Raw genomic sequence first — 25,471 nt, forward strand, 5'->3', positions numbered from 1 at the left:
CGCTTGTTCCACGGCCTTTTGCTTCTGCGATATCATGAACCCGTGCAATGCAGGAAGTTGCTAACTTTTATTCCAGTTTTGTTCGTTTGCGACTGCATAAAGCCAAGATGAGATCTGTTCTGATCTGTCTTGTACTCTGTTCATCAATACCGGCGGTGTGCGCCATTGTGCGCACAACGGGAATAGGTTGAAGCACTGCTTGAAACGTCGGCCTGCAGGCAAGCTAGCAGGTCGGGAGGGAGGGAGGGAAGCTTTGCTTGTCGCTGCCCGTTGACTGTCGGCTGGTTGCCAACTACTGTCGGAATACATCCTTTGCGCATGCGCACCTCCGTCCGGCCGGCCGGCGAGCAGCCTCCGGAGCAGACAGAGCGCCGTTCCGTAGTGCCTCTGCTCTAGTCCGGTGTTTCGTTTCTCCCTGTTTCTCCCCGTGAGATTCGAGGCGCGGGCCGGGCCATCAGTCGAGCTTGGCCTATCGGGCTTGAGTGAGCTCACCTTGCTGTCGAGGGCTTAGGCTGTCCTACAACACGTAGGGGCCTAAGCGCGCCTCTCGGGACTAAAGTGCGAACAACGACAAACTCCATATGACCGCATATATTTATTCGCAGCTCGTGATTTCGCCAGATATATAAAATTTTCAGTGTTGAGGTAGTTCTTCGTAGTGCTACAACCACTTCTGTAATTTTTCTTCAGCAACGACGAGCTTAAGAACAAAGAAACGCAGAAGAAACAGGAAACAACAAATTATCCATAAATAATAACGACTTCAATGACAATAACTGCGCAGTGATACGGTTACCTTACTTATTCGTTATAGTTGGCCAGCGCCATCAAAGGAATACAATGTGAGAGACGAACGAACAAGCCCAGCGATGATATCAAGTCGCGGCTAAAAGATTTACAAGAACTTTTCGCGGAGCCACAGAAAACAGACGAGAAACTCGACGACAAAAAAATAGTTTAAATAGAATAATCAGTTCATTTGTTATTTAAATTCACTGCCGTCAATGCTTGCTTATTACTACTTCTACTGCAGCTATTGTTACAATGGCGCCAAGGTGAAATAACTTTGCCGTAAGACGTCGCACCCCGAACTGCCTCCGACTCCAGGGGACTACGAACCTTAAAAAGTACATAGTGTTACTTGTATTTGTTAGAAAGCAAACAAGAACAGGGACGTCGGAAACAAACAGGAAGTACGTGAGAGTGAGCTAAGGAGTTGCACAGAAATATAGTTCGAAAAGGCACCAAGGCATTCAAGTAAGTGAGAAAGTTAGAAGTTACTTATACTAGAACTACAGCACTAGTGTAACTACAACACTTGCTCGCATTCTATGTACTAGTGCTGTTTTCTTCTATCCAGCTAAAAAGTACATTAAAGTAAATTTCATAAAGTTCGTACCCTGCGAGCTAGTTAGAGGCAAGAAAGAAAATAAAAACAGAAACTATCATATAGAAGCATAAAGAAGGAAACAGAGAAACAGCGAGCGAGGCCCACTCTCTTCCATTTCATGTAGATGAGGATCAAGCAGACCTCAGGATTACCCCAAACAAGGACAAGCCGAAAAGAGTGGCGATATCATTCAGGAATAACGCTAGTTGGAACAAATAGTGACAGCGTCGGCGGCGGCGGCGGCGGCGGCGGCGGCGGCATCGACGGGAACAAAAACAGAAACGACACCCAGCAACGTACAACGTTTGTGGCAACGACAAAGACAAAAGTCGCTAACGTCATTACAGAAACGCCAACGACGAACGTAACCTTATTACAACTAACAAGAACGATCGCAAAGTCAGCAACGTTTCGCGCGCAAGAGACAGTAAACAAAACGTCAGATTGCAATGAAAGCTAACCATGCGACAATAACAGGACTAGCGCAAAACACGCGGTAAGTAAGTAGCTTATTGACCAATTAAACTTATCCTATACAGTATTTGAGCGCATTTGTCCGGTACCTAGTATATGTGTGTTTGCAGTTTCCTTATGGGTGGACGAAACTTGGAAAAAGTTTCATTGACTATATAACTGCACATCCGCGCTCGAGGTATATGGAATCTTTATTGACCGTGTTTAAGAACCTATGTAAACGTGCGAACTTGTAATAATTTTTTTTTTCTGAAACGGTATTAGTGAACCTTTTGCGCGAGCTGAAGCAGAAGTCCGCTTACTACCAAATTGTTAGAGAGTACAAATTTAGGGAACTATGTGTATTAGCGTTAAGAGAAAGTCTCGAAACGTTTTCATGGTCCCAATTTCGGGTCATTAACTTTCAAGATCGTTTCACTTATCCAAAAGATAGCATTTTTTGCTCTAATTTGACGCACATCGTCGAAAAGAATAGTTGAAAGAAATGGCAATACTTTACGTGTTATACCTTGGAAGATTTTTTTCTGTCTTTTAGTTTAGATGGAAACCAGACATGTTCAGAGCCGTTTTTCCTGCTGGGAGCGATCTTTGCTTAGCATAGGTCGACAGACGGCAATTAATAGCTTAAATAGAATAGGGCACATCCAGCATCCGAACATCGTAATAAATAACTCGACATTACAATCCGTTTTTTCTGTGTTATAGTAGTAAAATGTAAATTGGCTAGTACCGTTCGTTCTGTCACTGCGTGAAGTTTTCTTTTGATGTTTTCATGATCGGTGTTATTAATGTGGTTCTCATTGTGAATGCCGATGAGGTCTCCGACCTCAATGATAATGACAAGTTCTCAGATCAACAGTTCTCTATTCGTGTTATGGACAGATGCAGTTTCGTCGACCGTGTCCATTTTCGTCTCTATGTTACGGAAAACGCTTTGCTTCGCACAGTAGAAGCGGCTGCAAGAGGTACTAACGCGATTGCCCGATTGAAAACTCGCCACGGCAGCAGAAGATGAGCAAGTTCTTCCACTCGTTCGCTGCGATCGCTCTGCGAACTTTGTTTTTCCATATCTAATCCCTGTCTGTTCCTAGCGTTAAATTCGCGCTATTCTTGTATTTGGACCTCGTCTGTTGCCTTACTTTATTCACTCTCATACCTCCACTACCTATCCGCATCTATGGGAGTTTGTGTTGTTTGCGAATGCCGACCAATTCAACCGCTTTCTTCGTAACGTTGTCTTCATGAGATCTGTGATTCCTGTTTTTAACGCTTCGAACTAATGAATGATATGTCACGTTCTATGAACTGCTGCGATAACGACTAGTGCTACAGCCGTGGGCAAGAGTTTGTCAGACAACACCATATAGCCTACGAATATTTAAAGCAGCGCGAGGGAAAAAACATCTCGGACTGTAGCAGCAACAACGCAAAGAGATCAAGTGAAATTACCACCGTCGTTCGATGGTTTCAACCTTCAGGCTGTAACCGTCGTAGAGTCGACACCGCGGCTGCTTGTCTACCCAGAAAGTGGCACCCAATGTTACAGATGGGAATAAATTGAACGGGTTGCCAGCCCGGACGAGCTGCACGTTGCTTGTGAAAGCATTATACGTTCATGTGTGATTTTCTCTAAATGTTTTTGAACTGGATACAGAAAATACGTGCATAAGTAATATAAAGACTAACAAACGAAAGTACTACAATACATTAGGTATCAAGTAGTTCTATGATAGGCTGTAGACAAAGACAAAAGAACCTAGGCATAAAGGGATGAGTGAAGGAGATCCATGAAAAAACTCACACCCCACTAATACAGTCTCTCAATAGAGGTTCGTGGCTTACCTCTGCTTTTGTAGCCATTGTTGTCGTGGTAGAGAACAACGATAAACGGTGGCCATGGCAGCACAGACGGGCATGTTCACTCTGTGTTTGGGGTGCTAACAGTTCTTCCTCTTCTTAAGAAAATATACGAGCTATTGACTGACCGACTGACTGATTAAGGAAGTTCTATATAACTAGTAAAGTTTTAGGCCGTAGGTAACAATGGAGTAAGTATTAGGCCCGCAGTCCCGTCGTCTCATCAGGAAGAAGAAATTGCATTACTTTTTTCCGTGGCAATCTGATGGATGTTTTTCTATCACGGTGAGGTGAAGCTAGACGGTCCGCTGACGGTCATCGTCTAAAGGTCGCCGTGTAAAATGTTCCGCTAACAGACAGACACAGGCGACATTTTTGTCCAGGAATAGACAATCAGGCAACAACAAGACGTGAAATCAGCCACAGATAACACAGATTGGTTCGCTGATTGAGCATTGATTTATCCTTATTTTCTGAGGAATGCTTTATGTAGGCTATTGAGAAAAAGAAGGGCCGTTAACCCAAATTATACTGGCACGAAATATTTCATAACTGAATCTCACTGTCTCATCACTGCCGACATTCTATTTTTGGGGTAGATTTACAAGACAAGCAGCAGATGCCCCGGTATAAGCAGCTGGAAATCTACAAAGAAAATCGCTGCTCTCTAAGTCCAGTATATGTGTAACAACATACTGTGTTATAAATCAGAATTGGTCAAAACGCCGTCACGCCTTGTGCACAGAAACCAGCTCGCTGCCATAAAAGCTAAATAAGCTTTTCTGTAAGACTTTTTATTCTGAAAAGCTAGACCTTCAGATCATGTACTGCGATACCGTTCAGGATTCGAATTAACTGGATAATTTTGTCGCAGCATAAACGGTATTTGTGTTTTACAGATCCCACGATATATGCTTCATGTTCAAAAGCGTATACGCACAAGGCATATATTGAAGGACTATAAAAGCTCATGCCGTTAGGAGCGATCTTAAAACAACGGCCAAAACCTGTATTTGCACGGAACAAGCGCAATTTGTATATCACTTCTGTGTTTCAAAATATCAGTTCTCTGTAAAAATAAGTGTAGCAATAATGGGGTAGGGAGGATGACAGTAAAGGACAGCCTGTACGTAACCATACGACTTAGATTCAATCGAGGCTGTGCTGAAGAATATACAGTGAAATATCGTGATTTAGGCCAATATCCGGGACATTCAAGATAGGCATATTAAGATAGGATTTTGTAGACTTTTTGAGCCTGATATAGATGAAAATTTGATCAAAGTTACACTGTACGTCTTAATGCAGAAATGTATCTATATAATCAGTCGTTCAATACCGCATAAATAATAATATAGACAGTGAAATAGAATCTTAGTCGCAGTCGCTTTGACTCTTGAATAATCTGTTCTATTTCGGCTGGCAAATCGTATGTGACGGCAGGTGACCACCGTTGATCAGTGAACTGAAAGTATTACCTTTTCTTTTCAGTGTCCAGTAGATCTGGTAGTGCTAGGTATTGTTACATAGGAAACCTTTTCGTTGGTAAAGGAAGTGACACGGTTGCGACATCCGCCAAACGTTGTCAGGCTTTCCGAGACTGACAGGATTTATTCGGTGGAGGTCGTCTTTTTCTTCAACAATAATCGAACCATCGATGGACGTTAAACAGATACCAGACAATCTGTATACCCTCGCATTACAGCAGTTATTAAGTACTATTTATTTAATTGGTAGAACGACATAGGGTAGGTCAAGGTGACCTTACCAACCTTAAGCAGCACGTGCTGACAGCGTTCAGCAGATAACTAATCTCACAGTCCGTTTATGCATTTCATACGTTGCGAAGCCGCGGAACTCAGCAAAATCAATTATGCTGTATGAAATGTAGCTTGTCCTAACGATTCCTCTGCGTTTGGCCTAAATCAGCCAATATTCAAGTTTACTCACATCATTATACATCAATCTGGAACATAGCCCGTTTCCCTTCGAAGTCTTAGAAACAACATTGGTGGTATTATCATGGCTAAGGTTGGGGATGGCGATAATTTAAAAGCTCAATTTATGCTGGAAGTTAAACATGATTTAGTTGTACTAAATGTATTAATATATATATATATATATATATATATATTAGTTGAAATATTAATTTCGAAAATTTCCTCATAGAAAAACTAAACAATAACTCAGCGCACGTCTAAATGTAAAGGAAGCTGCCTAGTTTTTCGGAGCAACGCAGGAGACATAAAATAGAATTTGCAGAAAAAAAAATTGGTTTTCCACCACGGCGTATAGCGTAGTTTTCGAATGGCCGAATGTTTAAATGACATTTGGATAGGTTTACTTTCATCTTGAGCTCACGAATCAGCCGTAATAGGCAAACACAGGATAACGGTAGCGTAGCGGCAGCTTAGCAGCAGCGAGAGCTTGTAGGACATTTTTCATAGAATCGCAGAATGACTAAATAGCATACATAGCTGAATCCAGGCAAGTGAACCGCCCGAGTGAGGTTACTGAGGTGAATAGGTCGGAGGGGTACGACGAGAAAACCGCATTCAAATTACAAGGATAGGTACAAAGGGATGACAGAATTCATGCAACAGGGTGGTGAGCAATCGCAATGAGTTCAAGTTTAGTGCTTGGATTAAGGCCGAGCAGATCTGTACCGGTTTTAGATAACATTGGGAATCGTTGTGGAGGGTTCAAAGGCAAAGGAGGCCACACATGTGCCGTACGCTTTCGTCACTCGAGCGGCGACATCAACAATATAGGTTTCCATATAAATAATAGTAATAGTAACAATAATCAATATTCTGACTATAACGTGAAAAACATGTGTGTAAAACTTCAATAAGAATGATGACATCAAGTTGAAGCAAATCGCCTGATCTATTATTGATCATAATGTCATACCAGCAGGCTGCTGAATTAAACATGTACATTTGTTATAGACTCTTAAGGGAAGCGCGCCTTACGTAACATAACGATTGAACCTGTGAGATAAAACGATAAATATGAAGTGCTCGCCGACTGGTCACACGTACGGATTTATCGCTAACGGTGACATGAAAGATATTGCGCCGTTTATAATTTTATTTTCTACCTAGTAGACATAATAATAACAAATGGATGTAGAACTGCTATCGCCATTATTCCTTTAATCGATTGCAAACACTTCAGAATTCGTAGGTTGATATAAACAAGATTTCTGGCGTTATGTTTTTGATGTCTGGATGCCCTCAACCAATCCGGGCCGCTTTATTCATGCAACTATACGACAGAAGAAGTATCATAACGAAGTAGATCAAATCTTCAGTTGATTCCCTTCAATGCTACAAACGTATCAGTTCTTCAAATAAAATCTCCTCGTAAAGCATCAACTTAACAAAAATAACATATGATCATCTTAAAATGCGAGGACACGCGTGTACCACCAAGTTAAGGGCCATTTGCTTGGCTACATAGAATACAAGATGTACATATGCGCATGGCACATGCTGTATTCTAGAGCGTGCACATGTGTTTTGACGCACCATCGCCGTTTCTTGGAGGTGCCTATGATGCCAACGATTATAGTCAATCCGTGCTAGCAGAGGATGGGTGCAAAATAGTTTTTTAAAAACATGCGAACTTACTTAAGAACTTCTCAAAAGCCCTCCCTACAACTGCCTGGCGGTTGGAATGGGATGTAAACGGCCCAGGGCACATTTCTGCGCTTAAAGAGGCTTGTATTCGCGTCATTTTCAATCGTATAGTATACAGATTCGGACATCTATTCGACGTTTGCGCGCGTCTGTTTCTGAGAATACATGCACGTTTATAACCTTGCTCTTATTGCCACCGCCATCTACCTTATTTATCCGGTCGTTCGCGATTTCTAAAACCATCGCTCGTTTGCTTTATCGGCTGTTTTTCTCTGCGTTTCTCTAAATATTGCTAAATATACAGTGGCAACTCAACTCGAAATACACTCATTGACTAGATGTCAAGTGGCTGATATGTTCGCTATATGTTGGATGCGCGCAAACGGGATTTATATATTAAGATTGTCAGATTTTACTACCGTTAACTCACCGGCGGCAGTATTGCGGTAAGTTCATACGGTCGGCGTCGAAGAAATAGCCCAATAACGGCTGTGTGCAGCTTATTGTTCTATCGCTGCAGTTCTCCATACGGACGGGCTTCATCGTCGACAGCCCAGAACAAACATTTTTAGTTAAAGTAGTAGTATTTGACCCAATCGATACATAACAACGTAGCAATCACACAGAGAGGCATTATGGGCGGCAATATACAAAGACCGTGAAAATCACACAGGTCTTCCTTCATTCGGCCCCTACGTATTTTCCCGCTTCACTTCGCTTTGGGTTCCTTTATGAGCACAGTTTCATTTACGCGGACGTCTTCAAGGTCATTCAGAGCCACCGCGAGCGTCTCAACTACCTTCGACGCGTCTACCGCTCGGCCTTCGCTCTACCTGAAATTTTTATTATTTGCATGTTTCTGCCCGTAGATCTGTACCTTTTACCCCTCTTTCTCTATACATATATACAACGACGTACAAAGCGTGTGGATGCCATGTCATGAATTGATTCGATACCTTTGCCTGTGTGCAGTTTGTGTTTTACAGACATCCATATAAATGGTCATCTTCCAACATTGCAGTCGTTAAACAGGAAAGTCTTGTGCTACTTTCGGTACCTGAGGAAGCGCTGCTTCCCTCTTCTGTAGGTAGCATGTAACGGTGAGTTCTAAATGACCTTTTTCTGTTTCTAGGCTGCCGTCCGTCTACCTATTGAGTGCATCCTGGAGGCGTTCCTCGCTACCTTGTCGTATGGCTAGCAGTGCTAGCATCTACCCAAGTTGCTGAGACTTTCTGAGCCGCAGCGGCTGGCATGGCACTCAATATTCACTAATACGTCGTAGTTGATGCAGAAAGAACGGCTCAAAAATGCCTGTTAAACGTAGTCAATTGCGTCCTAACATACTACGTCCTACTCACAATAACGAAAGTGAATACGCAAAAGGTAGCGATCAGCCAAGAACTCGATTATGTCCTGAACATGGTTGTTATTATACGCTGGTCGGCGTCGGGTCGATAGCAGTCGCTGGCCAGCCCATAAGAAAGACTAAACGACTTCATTCGCCAACCAACATAAACAAATATAAATACATCATTGAGTCGGCGACTGGTCGCAGAATCGTTGAGCTAGCACCGCGTGTACCTATGACTAGTACCAGCACTCAAACCATGCGCTTTCTGCTAAAGTCAAATATTGCCAACGAAGTAGAATCAATTGAGTCATTATATTAGCGCACGCGAATGTACGGGCTCGTTTTGTCCATTTGAACGGAATGGACGAAATTGCATAGCAGATAAACCAGATCGATGTGTAGATGTACGAACTGAGCAGGAAGACGTGCAACAACGATACGGGCATAGCCCAACAAAATTGGGTCTCGAGAATCAATTTTCATGGGAAAAGAACCGCTGCATAATCCCTAAATTACCCTTCCGTTGTTCTTCTAGCGTTAGATTCAAAGCCGATAAAAACACACAAACGTATGTCGTTATGAGCTTTGTGTTTGCGAAAGATCGTCAGTATATAATTAACTGTAAATACATAATGCGTTAGAACTAAAGTCGGCATAGCTAGTAAGAATATGAGTGTTTAATATATCCTACTTCCTATGTACAAATTTTTTCCTGATGCTGTACGCTGTTGGTAGGTAGGTAGGTAGGTTTTGCGATAATGTAATGAAACTATGTAAAAAGGTGTGGCAAACCTTTCTCTAATACGTACATTGATTGACGGCTTAATATTGCATTGGCATCGAACTGATAAAGACACAGTGCATTATTATATATATAAGAACTTTGGTCATGTATTTATGTAGCTAAGCTAGGCCTCTTTTTTATCTATAGTATATTTATTGCTGATAAATAGTATATTGGTATAATTACGGATCGAGGATTACAGGTGACTTAGAAACATATCTCGATACCTACGCTCAAGTACTTCAATCTGAAGTCGCTTCTCTCAGTGTGGCCATAATGTCATTGCTGTTCGAAGAAGTTCAGTCAGTACGTTATGGACAACACCGTATTCTGTTAATCACTTTCTGCGGGCGTCCAAGTTGTCTGACATACTACCAGTGTGTTGAGATTCGATTGATGTTATTTGCGTCCCGAAGGGGAACTCAATTCTGATTGGCTTAACGATTTAACCTCATGAGTTGGACGCAATCATTAAAGTAAAAAGGCTACACTAAACTCTGAAACCACTGACTCGTACTCCGCTTTGTCAAGACGTCGTGCGCACTGGAAGGTAGCTTGAATGTCTGCGCCAAACCGGAAGGACGATGCTCACACAAAGAGGAACGCTAGATAAATCGCTTCTCTGAAGTCGACTGAATATCAACTATCCATCATATAAAGTACGCACGTACTTCATTTAGGCTGTCTTCATTTATACTCAATTTTCAACCCTTGTTTGTTTAGCATATAGCTCCGCTTTCTAGAAACTAGCCAACTAACATCTGCATTCTGTCAGCGAAACAAAAAAACCTTGTAAGTGTATTGATCTTCCTCTTTTGAGGCCGTCCTATGTAGCTTATCAGTTTGGCATAACGGATGCCCATTCTAAATGCTACCGAGCGTGTTCTGGTGAGTACGAATCGTATATAGCACTAAATAACGGATTGTGGCTAGTCAAAAGGGCCAGTGTCCTATTTAAATGAGGTTTTCGTAAAGGGAACACCAAAAGTTGAACCCCCATCGCAGACTACATACATAAAGACTGGTGAGTGCAAAGCATAAGAGATTCGCTTTGTGCATGTCCTATACGTCACTTAGATGATCTGGAAGATCGACGAAAACCAGCAATTAGACGTATACAGCCCGTTGTTGATATATATGATCAGGTTGGCTTTTACCCTGTGCATTTCGCGATAGACAAGACCCGCGTCTTACTTTCTAAGGTTCGAAGACTCTCGGTCTGTTCAAGCACGGAGAGCTTTCAACATCTAACGACTTTATCATTTAGCAAAATTATGCCCTAAAGAAGTGTGAGGTCCTTTTCACTCGTCGCTCTCATATTCGGCATAACGAACGTTTCCTGCAGGCGATGGCACTTAGGTTATCAAACACTACTACATCGTCATCTAATGTCTATTGAACCTTGACCGGAACAGCCCTTTACAACAATTGCGACCATATTGCTGAGGGTACCGTTACAAAACAGCCATTTAATACAAATGTGTGCATTCATCAGTTAGGATGAAGGCTAACCAAAGTAATATTTTACGACCACGTTTGTGGAATTGCATACGGCTGGGGAAAAAGAAGCGCAATTAAAATGTGCTGCCACCCGATGGCCTTTTGTTACGAAGCTCTTTGAAGGGGCTGCCGTCCAATGCACTAGCAGACAGCATTTTCGAAATTGTTATTAGACGGACCTTGACGTCCTTAGAGGCTGATTAGAGAGTTGGGGCTGTATACGGTTGAGCTGATAGCGGAATATCGGAACTATTCACCGCCAGCTCGCCACTCCAAAAGTGGCCATTTTGCTGATCATTTGGTTGATCATCAATCAGTTGCAATTGACTGTTTGATTGCTATTACAGTAGGATGTGATGAATGTGGATGATTCCTTTGGATTTCCTAGCATCCAATAGCTAGCTAGACCCTGTTTGGCTCGTCATTGTTATACGGTTGATAGTACCTTACGTTTTCGTATAATATGAGTTTTTTCGACATATTCAATTTGGTTTAGGATAATAAGCAGTACACAGATGCTGATCTCAAAACGAGCTTCAACTTGTATTAACTATTTCGATTCGATGCCAGAAAACTTTTTTTTCACTACTCATCGATACGTACGTCTTTGTCTGTTTATTAAAGTGATATCTTTAAGATGTTCCAATATTTTAGGTCCAGTAAACAAATTGGTCCGCTGAGAAAACGGTTGGCTGGATTCCTGCCTATGGATGCCATCTCGTAGATTGTTTGTATTTGTTTAATGCGGTTGTGAACGCTCAAGTTGATAAACGTTTCCCTAATGAGTGATATATGTTGCCCAGTAGGCAAACTTTTTGTTGCGTGTATAGTGGCTTCGCTACCTAGGCCCGGCTGATATTTCCCTCTTGCAGGCAGCTGTCAAGGGCGCATCAGCTCAGCTGGATGCGTTGGTTCATAGCCACGACCCGTAGTAAAACATATGTTGTAGTTTGGGTAGTTTGCGTTATTGGCATCATAGTTTTATCAAGAAGCTCTCCGCACCTGTAAAATGAACAGCAGAATAGCGGGCGGCCCAATAGAAGGCAAAACGTGCGCGGGAAAGAGAACCGGAGGCCATATGCTGGTTGTGCCGCTGTTGCTTATAATACCAGACCGGGAACTGCTGCCGGATAGACCCAGCTATCATGCTAGGACTATCCAGCGCTAGGCAAAGGGCTGGACGAAGATTCCAGAACGATGAGCGAATAGACTAGAGCCTGTTAAGCGCTAGCAAAGGAATTGGGGGTAACAAACGCAATCACATATTGTTTATATGAGCATCGCGCATACCTGCTTTGGTCAGAGCTTGCTGCTGCTGCTGCTGCTGCTACTGCTACTACAATAATAACAACAACAACAACAACAACTACTACTACCTGAAGATGCCAGAAGATGCGCGAAAATCGGCCAATGTGGTTCAGCTATATTTAGCTGACTAGCTAGCCAAACATACGTGATGCGTCGTGCACACGCCGCACGCCATATTGTACACCAGGACCAATATGCTGGTTGTTGGCCGGCCATATCGGCTGTCAGCACACAGCGCACTAGTCTCGTGCATGGTGATAGCGTCCACATTGCTAACAATATATGGACGATGCATGATTACGGGGGATGGGGGGCACGCGATGAAGATAAAAGGAGGCGGGGCAATAGACAGACCTAAAAGTTTTACATTGCTCAGCCTCAACCTAACTGTAGCCACATATACTAGCTTATTAGAAACGCAACGCAGCTATGATCTTGCGTTAAATTAACTTTGATCCACTTAATTGTTGGTTAAAATTAAGTTAATTGAAACGAACTGCATGAAAATTCGATCACGAAGACAAAAAAAAGTCAAGTGCAAGGTGAGCCGAAACTGAGTTTCTTGTTTATATACCTGTTCTATAAACAATAGCAGCCTCGTGATTATATTCTTTGATCATTTGTACGATATCCAAGACACTGCAAAAATGACCCGTCAATATTCTTCTAGTGTTACAGACGTGATTTCGAAGTTAATATGAGCTCTCGTACTATTTATTTTGTTTTTTTACTATGTTAGAAGACGGATTAGGTAAACCAGGTCGGCAATTTTCGCTGCAGCATAGGCGAATGTAACGAGGTAGGCTGAAAGTCAAAAACAGGTTTATTTGACCACTCCTGTTTGTTTTGCGTTATTGACTGTTAAGTTTTCTATCATTGTCAATAAATATTGATCTGACGCATCTACTGAACAGCCATTGTTTGTTAAAATGCTGAATATACTTTGGTGTGATGTTTTTAGTGTATGTGTGTATGGCGATTAAATTATCGATATTATCAAGTGTATCATTGTAGGTGTATATAATTCGTCGGATCTGGCTAGTCCGACAGAGCGTAAACGGCTCAACTTCTCACTGCGTTCTAATACGCTGCAGCATTTCTAGTATGACCGTACAGTAACTACACAAAGATCAGAAAGAAATTTTAGGTTGAACACAAATAAAAGGCAGTCACGGTTTTCACCAAAATGCTACCACAGACATCTGGCACGATTTACTCAGGATAGGGATTAGTCGACACGCCGATGGGTTTCGAAAAGTACCTAGAAGAACGATTTACTCGAGCTATTACCGTGCTAAACGCGTTTGTTGGCGCCAAAACTTCGGCAGTCTTGTGATGACCTAAACTGGTTTAATTTATTAGACCGCCATTTTATGTTTTTTCTTTGATTCAGCTAGACACATTTACAATACAAAATCGAACCTATCTAATAATTTCGGTATAGTCACATATGCTAACTTACTTTATAGGCACGATTCGACCTGCATGAGCCGCTGCATTATTTACGATATTGATATTGTATGTTAACGTTCACACGTAACATCAGAGAACGAGTAATCTCACTGTCGTCCCTGGATGTCGATCGCCGTTGTGGTTACATGCGTCAGACGCGATGATCGCTATCATAAGTTCGCTGTCAATGCTGGCCGTCCGCACTGAAGGAACGGCACGACGGTGCGCGTCGCATCGCCGCGTACTTCTGCTCGACGCTGAACGACAGATGACCGTAAAATAATTAATAATGATTCACTGTAGCAACTAGCTCTATTTAAATCCAGCCCATGCTGCTTCCCGGCCTTCTAGTCGCTTTAGTTCAGTGCTGGCCGTTTAACTTGTTTTTCGCGATTTTAGCTTGCATTTTCTAACTTCTCGTCCTAGAGATAGATATCACCCTCACCTGCCATTTCCAAAAGCCCTCATTCCGGTTTTTCTGCCCAACAATTGCCGTTCGAGACCATAAGACAAGCACCAGTCTGTCGCTACAGCAACTGCTGTCTGCAGCGTCGCGTACGTTAAGATCACGTCGCCCGTCTATGATTTTTTCAAAACTGTTTTTTTAGTATTGAGTCGTGCATGGATCGATGATGAACGCAAGTACGGACCACTCGTGAATCGAGCATTAGCAGGACGATTGTCCTGTTCTTGCTATTTAGTTGGCTCCGTAGAACCGTAGAACTATAGCGAGATAATGTCGATGAGAGCTGACTGATCCAGTATGGTTTTTTAAGTTGACTGGTAGTTAGGTGAGGACGAAAAGAAAAAGAGACGCGAAGGTCGATAAATGACAAATCAAATAAGTGAACTTATTGAAAAGCACTTATAAAAAATGAGATCAGCATACTTGTAGACCAGTAAATTGGTCTGGTACAGCTATCGCATATAAAGCACTCTTCCTGCTGTTATAGAACGCAGATTCAGAACAGGCTGTGTAAAATCGACGGAACGCTTTTATGAACACGATTCTTATCTGGTAAACGTTTATTGCCTCCTAATTATTAAAGTGGCAGTAAAATAATTTAATATCATTACTGATGCCATTTTTTATCGCTTTCTATCACATAAAAATAAGTTTTGTTTATTACATTTTATTTCGCTTCCGAACACTTGCTTCCCTCTATGATACGAGCTCTATGTAGAACGTATGGTTGAGGACGATCATGGCGACGACGAAAAAGCTAAATGCAGCCCAACGAAAAACTTAATAGGAAGTTAGGAAACTGCCGCCGCCGCCACTACGACCACCCTAAATGTAAAAGGTCGATCCAACTCCTAGGTGGAACGGCAGCAGCATACTGGCGGTACTAAGGCAGATGGCTACCTGCGGTGTGGGCTTCTGCAGCAGCGTCAAAATCGACGCAGCTAAGAGTGCCAATAAAAGTGATAATTTATTTACTCGGCAGTCGCTTGAGGGCACGGCGAGCGAGAAAAGGACGCGTGAGGGGCACCGTATTTCGATACGAAGGCGATCGAACTAAGGGCATCTATCTTTTTTGAAGGAGTGTGCGCTATACGGTCTGTATATACATATATATAGTATAATTTAGTTCAATACAGTCTAACCTGCCTCTGGATAACCTGCCTCGCAACACACAACTCATCCTCGCCAAACAAATAAGGATAGCAAACTTCCCGTTGTCGTCAAATGCGTGCAGAATTATAATTATACATTCTTTATAAAGGCAATGTGGGCGGGCCTCTTAAAGCAAACGGAATTGCTTAGTGGCAAAATGGAGTGATCTAAAATACCAATCATTGTACAACGACCCAATTTTCCGATGGGAGGTGTGAGAACAATTAGAATTTCTTAACTATTCTATGCAAAGTATGTTCCTCTTGAGATTATTTGCGCTCTGAACAGTTTTAGTGATAACTTTGTGGAATCAAGTTCAGGTAGTAATAATAAATAATCCAGTTAATACTAGTAGAAAAAATTACAACAACGCTGGAGGTTTTTTCATGATGAGAAAAATACCCATGTAACAGATCTTACACCAACTGAAGGTTCGTAACCTGACTTTTCTCCAACATGCCCACATCGGCATACCTTATAGCTTTATGTTGAATCGCAAAAAATATGTCTACGAATAAAAGAATCTAAAGGAACGTACTGCCAGATAAAATTTCCATGGAAAAAACGACGCTTGCGAGAATATTTTCCTTCACTGTCCCGCCTATGCGCAGATGGGTCGCATTTGTCGCCTGTTGTGCCCATCAAAGTTTTATGCCGCTTTTCTTATTCTTCTTTATAAGTCCTTGCTGGTCAATTGGCTGACACGTGCCTCGGGGTGGGGTTCAACGGGACCGTGTCGAGGTTGGGAGAAAAAGACTGGAATATGAACTTCGATCAAAGCCTAGTCATCCAGCGTATGTAACATTCTATATATTCGTATAAAATTTAAAGTGAGAGCCGCTACCCGAATTATTTTTCTTTAACTTAAATTTGCTATTGAACGAATTGTTTGCCAAGATTAAACAGATTGAAACATTAAAGCTAAGTTCATTGCTAAGTGTTCTTTTTCAAAAAGGGCCTACGTTAAATTTTTTTTCCAGTAATATATGTTGTAGGGCTGCCGACTACAATTCGTCCAACTAATAAGCAGAATTTGCCACGTAAACACTTGTAAAGTTACTCAGAAGATGTGGTTTCTGTGAAAAAAGACTCTAGAAGACTACATTCTGGTCGACTTTTTGATCGCTTCTATTGGCAGTTTCGGCAAAAAATAAGGTACAATACTGTCGCAGGCACCAATGAAGAATGTATAGATATGAGCCAATATTTAAAAATCATCTTCAAGGTTTCTCGCATACAGATTCATCACTGGACTAGTACAATCCTTACGTTGGTGAACTGTCTTCACGTTTGAGCTAAGTAAATCAATAATATATCTAGATCGTTTTTTGCTGCGGAATTAAAAACGGTTCAAGCAAATTTCAGTACGTGTTGCTAAGACGCGAACTGCAACGTCAAAATTCACCAAACTCAATAAACCTATACAGCTCAGGACAACTGGTAGTGTTTGCTAATTGAAGTTAATATTTTACTTTTAAGATGCGAATAACTTACTTTGACGATAAACTTTAAGAACTGTACCTTGTCGTCGAATAGCGTGAATGTCTCAACGCGTTGCACTACAGTTTGGTAACTTAGGAAAACATGTCGACGACGAACTGTTAAAGAAATGGTAAGAAGAAACTTACTCTAAATGCAACTAAGTTCAGATACGTCACTCGTCTGAAGATCTTGGCTACGGTAAAACGCAAGCGACTCTATGCTACGTATCTAGATATCACAAATTATCCAAGTACATCGTATACAGTACTGGTTTCCAGATAGTTGGTTTGCGCACATCGTATAGTAACTTTTTGTTTATGATTATAGGGTCGCTGTTCCATATAACTCTTATTAGAACATTTAAGGACAAATCAATTTCATATTGTGCTCAATCAGAACGTTTTCGTGACCCTTTCCCTATACTTGGACCCATATTCAAACATTTGAATTTTGTCAGCTTTATCTAATCAAAGATAACATGATAATTGTCTTTGACACTCTTTCGCTTGCGCACCACATGTACCGTACCTTCGTATGTTTCAATTGAATATTCAACTAGCTAGTGCAACATAAACTAGAATGACATTAGTCTCTAGTGGTCGCCTCGTCTTGTGATACGCTACACGTATCAGATAAACGATACAAGGCCGAGCTGAGCGTATGACCAAGCCGACCGAGTTTTCGGCCTATTTTTGCCATATTTAGCTGTGTACCATAAGAATCTTACACAAATAGTAAATGCGCCTGCTTAAGTCTATCGAGCCTTGAGCCTCTACAACTATATCTAGTATGTGGGGGTAGTATCCAAGTGAAAGCAGTCCTACGGCAATTTTCGGCTGAAACAAGAATGAACACTGACAGTACTTGTGATCACGGATCCATCATATTTATGATTGTTTACAAATTGTTAGGTTGGGTAAGATTCCTTCGTTCCTTAATACCTTACTGGTCTAACAGGAGCTTCGTAAACTATTTTCAATAAATTCTCTTTGAGTCTGTGCTGTGCAGAAGATATAGGTTGTATTAGAGAATCGCACCATTTACTGGCAGTAGAAAATCTTCCGTTACCAGGGTATAAAGCTGCCCAACCTAAAACTGTTCCTAGGATCTGAGATACCACAGCGGATACCATGACCGCAAAGTCATCTCTGTAGAATCTAGATAGTGATTTAAGAATATAGAACTGGTAACTGAATGTATTTCACATAAGCGGCTTTAACACATTCCGACACGTTCGATTAAGGGACCTCTTGGTATCGCGATGTCTTATTGCATAACTCCAGTCTAATTTGAAAGATTTGGACGTCGACAAATCGAATAGAGGTGTGAATAAACCATCCGAAGAAAGACAGTGTTCGACCCTTATACGTTCTCAAGCGAATATTTCTGTGAGCTGCCTTCCAAGCTCGTCCCGCTTTCGCTTTGATTGAGTTCTTAACAGATCGAAAAGTCGGTGGGTTTTGAGAAAAACAATCGGCAGATGAGCCCCAGGAGAAACTGCTAGCAAGGGTAAAACCCGGGAACAAAGTCAGCTTTTTGCTAGCTTTGACAACGTAGACAGGAGATAAATGACTATTCGGGCCTCTTGCAGAGGTGAACTCGACCAGCTTTCTAGACCCGGCTGAGTTTTTATAGCAATTCAAAATTCAAACAACAAAGAAGGAGTCGAAGTGGTGGGACTACTGATTCCAAAAAAGTACCGCGTTCTGCTACATTCTAGACATATCTTATTCTGAAAGCGGCAGCTCTTTACTTTTGAGACAAAAACCGCTACTTTTCTCGACGCTATTTAATAATAATTACAGTCCTATCGTAAGGCTAGCTGAAGCGGACTTGATTAGATGTTACTTAATTGTGAAACGGGCTGTAATCGGCAGTATCTATTTATTCAAGTACCTTATTTTAATAAATTGCTATAAAAACTAATCTATCATGGGAAGAGTCGAACGGCAATCTAGCTACCTAACCTAATTGCCCTAAAGTGACAGACTTAACCAAAATTAAAGTTGTGTTTGCTTTTTACATTTTAAAGGGCAAAGCATGTTTTACAATAGGGCATAATATCGATTGTTTACTGAGCAGGAGGGACACGGACTCTTCGTGCATTTACGATTGTTTGCACGTTACACGATTCACCACAGAATAATTCAATAAGTATTCCTTGATTTACATGGTCACTGCTCTTCCTGAATTGAGCTTTGGCACTGTTTTCGCCGGTATCTAGCAAAACAGAGCGTAGTGAATGTCAACAATTACTGCCCACACTCTAAACAGATATTATATATGGTCCGACAGGACCCTATGCATACAGTAGAACGCAAGTGTGCTAGTTATGATATTATAGAAGCCACTATAGAAGAATTGAATATTTAAGCTATTGTATAATTAAATCGTACAGATTACATATTCGTTCGTTAGAATCTACATACATGTCTGCCGAAAGTACGTTTCCACCTGTGTGTGTCCTATGGACAGGTTTACAAGGGAGTCGTAGATGTAAGCAGAGGTCCAATGGTTGTATCATTGACAAAAAGCTCCCTTTCGACAGGATCGAACAGAGTTATCTCGTTTTCTGAATTTACTTAATCCTATTTTCCTTCAACCACAACCACATTCTTACCTTGAAAAAGAGGCCTACTAGATCCGTCCGGAAAAGTGGGCGCTCCTTTCACGAACAGGTTTCAAACTAAAGCAAGTTGAATAATGATAATAGCAAAGTAAAGATGGTATTTTCTGTATAATATTATTAAGGAACAGGGAGGATGTGCGCATACAGTCGTTAAGCCATATTGTTCTCTAGATATCGAATATTCGTTTAAACCGTGAAATAGCAATAAAAAAAAAAAAGCAATAAAGATGACTTACTTTTGTAAGACGTTCGAGTAAGTATTTACCGTTGTCTAAATGCTATTATGTGAATAGCGACGTTGTCACCCTAGAGCGGACGACGCTCTTTCGCGTCTATGGGTTCCGCAAAAAAAGGCCGGACATGACCTGAGCCCATGCGATTAGCACAGTTCGATGAGGAAAAGTAGATTGTGGGAATGACGCTTGCTGAAGCGGAAGTGATGCGCGAAAGTGAGGCCGACGACGCAGGCAGCGTGACGGAAGTAGCAGGACAGAGGGGGCATATTTAAAAAAAGAGTTCTGTCACTCTGAAAGTGTTCGAAAGCTTCCATTGTTTAGAGGCGGGCCGTTCGATAGAACCTATGAACTTGGAGACGTATTGTGTTTATTGTAGCACAATACGTCTCAAAACATTGCACTGCGGTACAGCGTATTAACAACGCATTAATAATCTGTGATATCAAAAATGTTTATTTATTTATTAGTGATGATGTTTTGTTTCTATGAAAAATTAAAAATGCCATAAAATTAAAATCCCTGACCATTTCATGCGTAAATAGGCCATGCATATCACATCTGTTCTGTACCCGGCGCCTACTTGGGTTTAATATGCACTTATTCCAACTATGGGTTCGGAACAAACGAACAAAATTACGTATATTTTTATTGGGTCGTTTAGTATGAATTGTAAGACAATTTCAAGATAATGCTGTGTTATAATGGCGAGATATTTAAAAACATTTTTATTATGTTCGAAACACACTTATACCCTTTGAAATCTGGAATCGTTCATTCGAATACTGCCAGTCGGGTTTTTGGTAGGCAAGTTGTAAAAGATCACGGAAAATAAGACAATTCGAGTGGTTTACGAATATGGGTTTTTGCAGCAGACTTTTATCTCGGAACTTCAGTGGCAGGGGCAGCTCACCATATCAAGCTCGTAATCTATGGAGACTTTACTAATGCAAATGCCGCGAGCCGTTATTTCAAAAAATCCCAAGAAACGAATTTTGAACTTGATAATGGGTCTCGTGGAATATCTCCTGCGAAGGTCAGAAACGAAGAGTTATGAACTGCAACGAAAGCCAGCCCGTTTGAAACTACGGGGCTGTTAGTATAGCACTTAGGTTTCGTGCCTGTAAAAACACCGTACTCGTTCGGCTCGATCCAATTAATGGGATAAAAAAATCAGACAAATTCATGCAGCGTCATTTAAGCCAGGATCGAAAACAGACGTAAAGACGCTTAATTCTCTTCGTTCACACGCTGCAGTGACTCATTCTTGCGGCAAACTGTGACTCGTGATGAGAAATTTATTCTCTAAGGCCGTCGGAGGCGGTCACATTACTGGTTGGTTACAAGTGAACCGACGGGACCTCAGCCTGAAGCAAATGTGCAGCTACATAAGTTTATGATGTCTGTTTACTAGTCTAACATTGGTAATGTTTACCACAGCTTTCAGAATCCTAATTATTCAATTACGACTATAAATAATTAAAAGAAATAAACAAGAAACTCAGCGTTGAGAAAACAAACTTAGTGAATCGAGGTAAACCACTTCTGACGAGCGATAACGCTCGATCTCAAACGACAAAAATTACGATGGCAAAAATGCACGACTAGTTACTATTAGAGGATTTTTGTTATAGTTACCCATTGATTATACAAAGTTCTTCAAACTCTAGACAATTCCATAGCAGAAACTTCACTCAACTATAAATCTGATGTCGAAATCACCTTTCGCGATACTTCATAGACCCCTGACCTATACGGCAGTGGAATAAATAAATTGTCATTTATATTGCAAAGGTCATAAATCATAACGGTGCATACACTTCGATTAAAAAGGAGTTATCCTTGTAAAAAAAAAGTTACCTTGTCCCGTTTCATACCGAACAACTCAATCTATTATTCGGCAAGACTAATATAGCAGCAAAAAACATTTTCGTCTTTAGTCTATTGGCTAACACTTTGCCAGATTCCATCCAGCGTGGTTCAATTTCTATCATTATCTCCTGATAACGACCTTTGCTTCGTAAAGCTGTCTCTGTACCCGTTCTACACTAGTGTCTAGTACGATAAGCGAATCACCGCAAAAAATTACCCCCGACGATACTATAGCAGGAAGTGCATATAGACACACACGTCGTAAACGGCGAGACTGTCTAGGCGAACGCAAACGCATCAACATTCATCCAGAACAAAAACACTTGACGAGTACTTCCGTCGAGCACTCGACTCCCACTCAGAGTTCCGGCCGACTCATCTGGAGCTGAAGGGCCCCTGTGTGCAGAGTGTTTTGGGCCCGATGATTGACGAAGGCTATAGGGAACACTGAAGAAACGGAGTAGAGCCTACAATGCGTGGGCTCAACCTATGGATGATGCTATGAACCGATTTGTAGGCGAAAAGGTCGTTGCTAGTTGGTAAGCAAAGGGGAGCTTAGCGAAGCTGCTTCACGCTGAATGGGTGGGCAGGCGTACGATGTCTTCAGGACGTTTCGCTACCTGCGCTGTCACCGTGGCGGCAATCACTCAGCGAAAACAACATCGGCATCTGGCACGTAAACATGTTGAAGCGTTGTCGATATTTCTGCGACGATGGGATACGCTGCCATGCACAGCTTGTCAGTTGTGTTAAGTATTCGTGTATACAGTAAAAAGCAAATGATATGTAGCAACATGCATATAGCTCAAACAATCGAGGTGGCAGTCGATTCGATATTATCCCCCTGTTGTTTCGACATGATACTGTAGAAGGCAGAACCCAACTGCTTTAGCATTTCGTAATCCCGCCAGGGCAGGCATTGACTCATTCCATGGGTTAGAACCATGCTTTCATAAGGAAAATAACGGCTTGAAACAACCTACCAAAATGTCTACGACACTGGTTCGACTCCTTGAGCTCATAGTTGTAATGAATATAGCGTTCTAAATGTACAACTTGTACAGAATATAGAATGACAGCATTATTGAAACAGAGCGTGTGCCGATATGAAATTTCGAAGTAGTTAAAAGGCAGTGTAGTGTATCGTACCTTGGTATCGTTCAGTAACGCAGTAAAGCATGTCTAAGCACTGCAGCGTGAGAGGTTCGAAAAACTGCTTCTAGACTATTGCCAAGGAAGGGTGGATTTTCACTATACAACGTATTATAGGTGCATGGCAGTACAGACACAGTATGGGCGTTCGACAGATACGCTCCATATACCCTCAGGATAGGCCCGCAGTTTAACGATAGTGTTGCAACTTCATTATCTGATAAATAAGGGGAACATGATGCTTAAATTGTACGAATAACATAATTAAAAACAACCCCGGTTAGCGCCAAATTGTTGCCGATTTTATTATACCTGGATATAGCGGACAAAGTACAATGAAGTTTACAAACGAACAGTACGCTTTACCTCTCTAGAGTTTGGTATCACTTAACCGAGACGTTTGGTATAACTTACCGAGACAGCATCACTGGTTACTGTTAATACGAGTCACATAACGTTTGATATGTAGCGCCAGGCAACTATCGCTTGTCTTGTAGTAACGACGTATTTTTTTTGCTTATATTACAAAAGACGACGGTAGCCCACCAGCATCAACATACCTACTCAAATCTTCTCGTCGAACGCAGTTGCACCTTTGCGCTTGAGTTCTGACACCTCGAGTTCGAACACTCGGGTAGTCGAAAAATCTCAGTGTAGATTACCTATGGCTAAGGTATCTAAGGTTTAGTAGACGTGAGGGCAAATGCCATGATGAGATATCGTGCGGCCAACGTTAGGAAACAACTTCGCATATTGTCGTACAGCTAAAGATAATGAAATTGCAAAAGACCTTCAATGCAAGCTGATTACTCTTCGCTATGCCGCTTTCGAATCCGGGTGAAAAGATCTCTTACAGATAATGCGATACGCACGCAGTTATAACAAGCTAAGACGCACAAATAATACCCTTCGAAAACGAAAGAGAATTACGACAGCTCGTGTACTTTATACGACTAATATAAACACACAAATAGTAGTAGAAACACGATTCTACTGCTATGAGAAATTTTTATTATTATTATTTATTATAAAACAACAAAAATAGATGAACTAACAAAGAAGATTAGCCTTTAGCGTCAATAATGATGGCTAGTAATTGATCATCATAACAGCTGAGTGATTTCGCCCGATATTTCAAATTCGGATTAGCACTAAGATAATTCCACCCCATCATATTCAGTTCGCACTTTAGCCATAAGCGGTCCATGGCCTTCCACGTTGTGTCCTATCGATAAGCTTCTAATCTTCCATCGCTGACTGAGCTAAAGGTACAAGTTTACATTGGACAAAAAAGCCACATATACAACAACCGACCTTTCTGTTACACAGATCTACCTGGACAACCACTAAAACTTCGACTGGAGCCGTTGACCACCACATATTAAATAGCGCTTACTAATTAAAGAGTTCGCTTTGAGATAGGTTTAGTCTAAGTAGCAGGGTAGGACGGTCCATCGTAGAGTATTGCCGCAGGAAAAAATTCCTACTGATGAATACATTAGGGAGTGAATGCTACCTACAACTGAATCTTACGAATGCAGGTCTCAGCCATACACTCGGCTTATACTCTATTTTTGATCACTTGCCTCCATCAATTGCATCCACAAAAGTCGCTAGCGGTAATGCCGACGCGAGGTATTTTAATTTACCACCTTGAAATTTGCACCGCGATAATATCGTAGCGGGAATTTTTGCACTCTAGTGAAAAAAAATATTAAAATTGTTTTACTCGTTTTTATTTTTTTCCTCAATGTTTCTCTCCGCGATGACCTAGTCCATGTTGACAGCTTCTGGTTAGTGCTCTACCTTCATCTTTCATGTTGCATTTCCTACCTGTAAGAGATGTCGAATTTAGTTATTCCCTGCTGCTTCTTCATTTTTCGTGTAGCAGGTTTTGCTCCGCACTATTTTCAAGCATCCTGACATTTCATGTCCTGACCTTATGCCCTGTATACACTTGTTGCCCTTATACGGCATCATCGTTGGTTTTGTTTCGCAATACCTATACATCCGGTTCAAGCGGGAAAAAAATATGGCCAATGTGAGCAATTTTCTTGCTAATGACGCTTGTTTTGCTTGGAACATCTACTCGGTCGCCAACTTCTTAAGGGGTTGGGGGTGACTGAAACGATGTATTTTGAAATATCGAGATGAACGAAGAGGAATAGGTAGCAACTCATGATATGATGCTTGTTCCCGTTGGAGGATACTATTGTGTGTTTTTGCGGTGTACGTAAATGCAAGGATCGTGCCACCGCGCAGAACAGTTCCTCTTGCTCCAGTCGATGGCCCTGTACCACACGACGCTAGATTGCTTTCAAACAGGCGGCAGAAATAATAGCAATAAGGAGCGAGAGGGAGCGCAGGGCTCGTGGAATCAACCAAGGGTAACTCTGTCAGAAACGGCAGTAGTAGCAGCAGCAGCAGCAGCAGCAACCGTCGCGCAGAAAGACCTATTCGTCATCTATAACTGCTTTCCCTTCTGCTTATGACTCTGGACTGAACGAGGCGGGAGGTTTAGCATACTGCGTGTACCTACGTATGTCTTATGAGTCTGTCGGCAACTGTATATTATGTTCTGCTTTACGACGGATGGCGTACATGAGCGGGTCGGGAGCAGGAAGGGGCGTCAGTTTGTTCGTCCTTTCATTTTTGTATTTGGTGCTTTTCCAGACTCTGCAGAAAGCGAGCGTCAGTAAATGGGCTACGGGGGGAGTTAGCGCAT

At 41.6% G+C, this 25,471-nt stretch overlaps 1 protein-coding gene and 1 long non-coding RNA gene across 5 annotated transcripts in view; one reads left to right on the forward strand and one right to left on the reverse strand.

Moving 5' to 3' along the window:
- The window catches only part of LOC111261529 (uncharacterized), a 292,892-nt gene that overhangs the window by 14,793 nt on the left and 252,628 nt on the right, over positions 1-25,471 (reverse strand). The window contains exon 5 of one of the 3 annotated variants that reach the window (XM_086968745.1): positions 23,149-24,579. The exons of the other annotated variants lie outside the window; for them this stretch is intronic. The gene's annotated coding sequence lies outside the window, so the exon portion shown is untranslated. Of the gene's footprint in view, positions 1-23,148; positions 24,580-25,471 lie in introns of those variants that run through there. 3 annotated transcript variants of the gene reach the window in all.
- The window catches only part of LOC111261536 (uncharacterized), an 88,795-nt gene continuing 63,710 nt past the window's right edge, over positions 387-25,471 (forward strand). For both annotated transcript variants that reach the window (XR_015311583.1, XR_015311582.1), the window contains exon 1: positions 387-1,886. This is a non-coding gene — a long non-coding RNA (uncharacterized LOC111261536). The remainder of the gene's footprint in view (positions 1,887-25,471) is intronic.

This window comes from Varroa jacobsoni, unplaced genomic scaffold (genome assembly GCF_002532875.2).
Source record: "Varroa jacobsoni isolate VJ856 unplaced genomic scaffold, vjacob_1.0 scaffold_565, whole genome shotgun sequence".
NCBI lineage: Eukaryota > Metazoa > Arthropoda > Arachnida > Mesostigmata > Varroidae > Varroa > Varroa jacobsoni.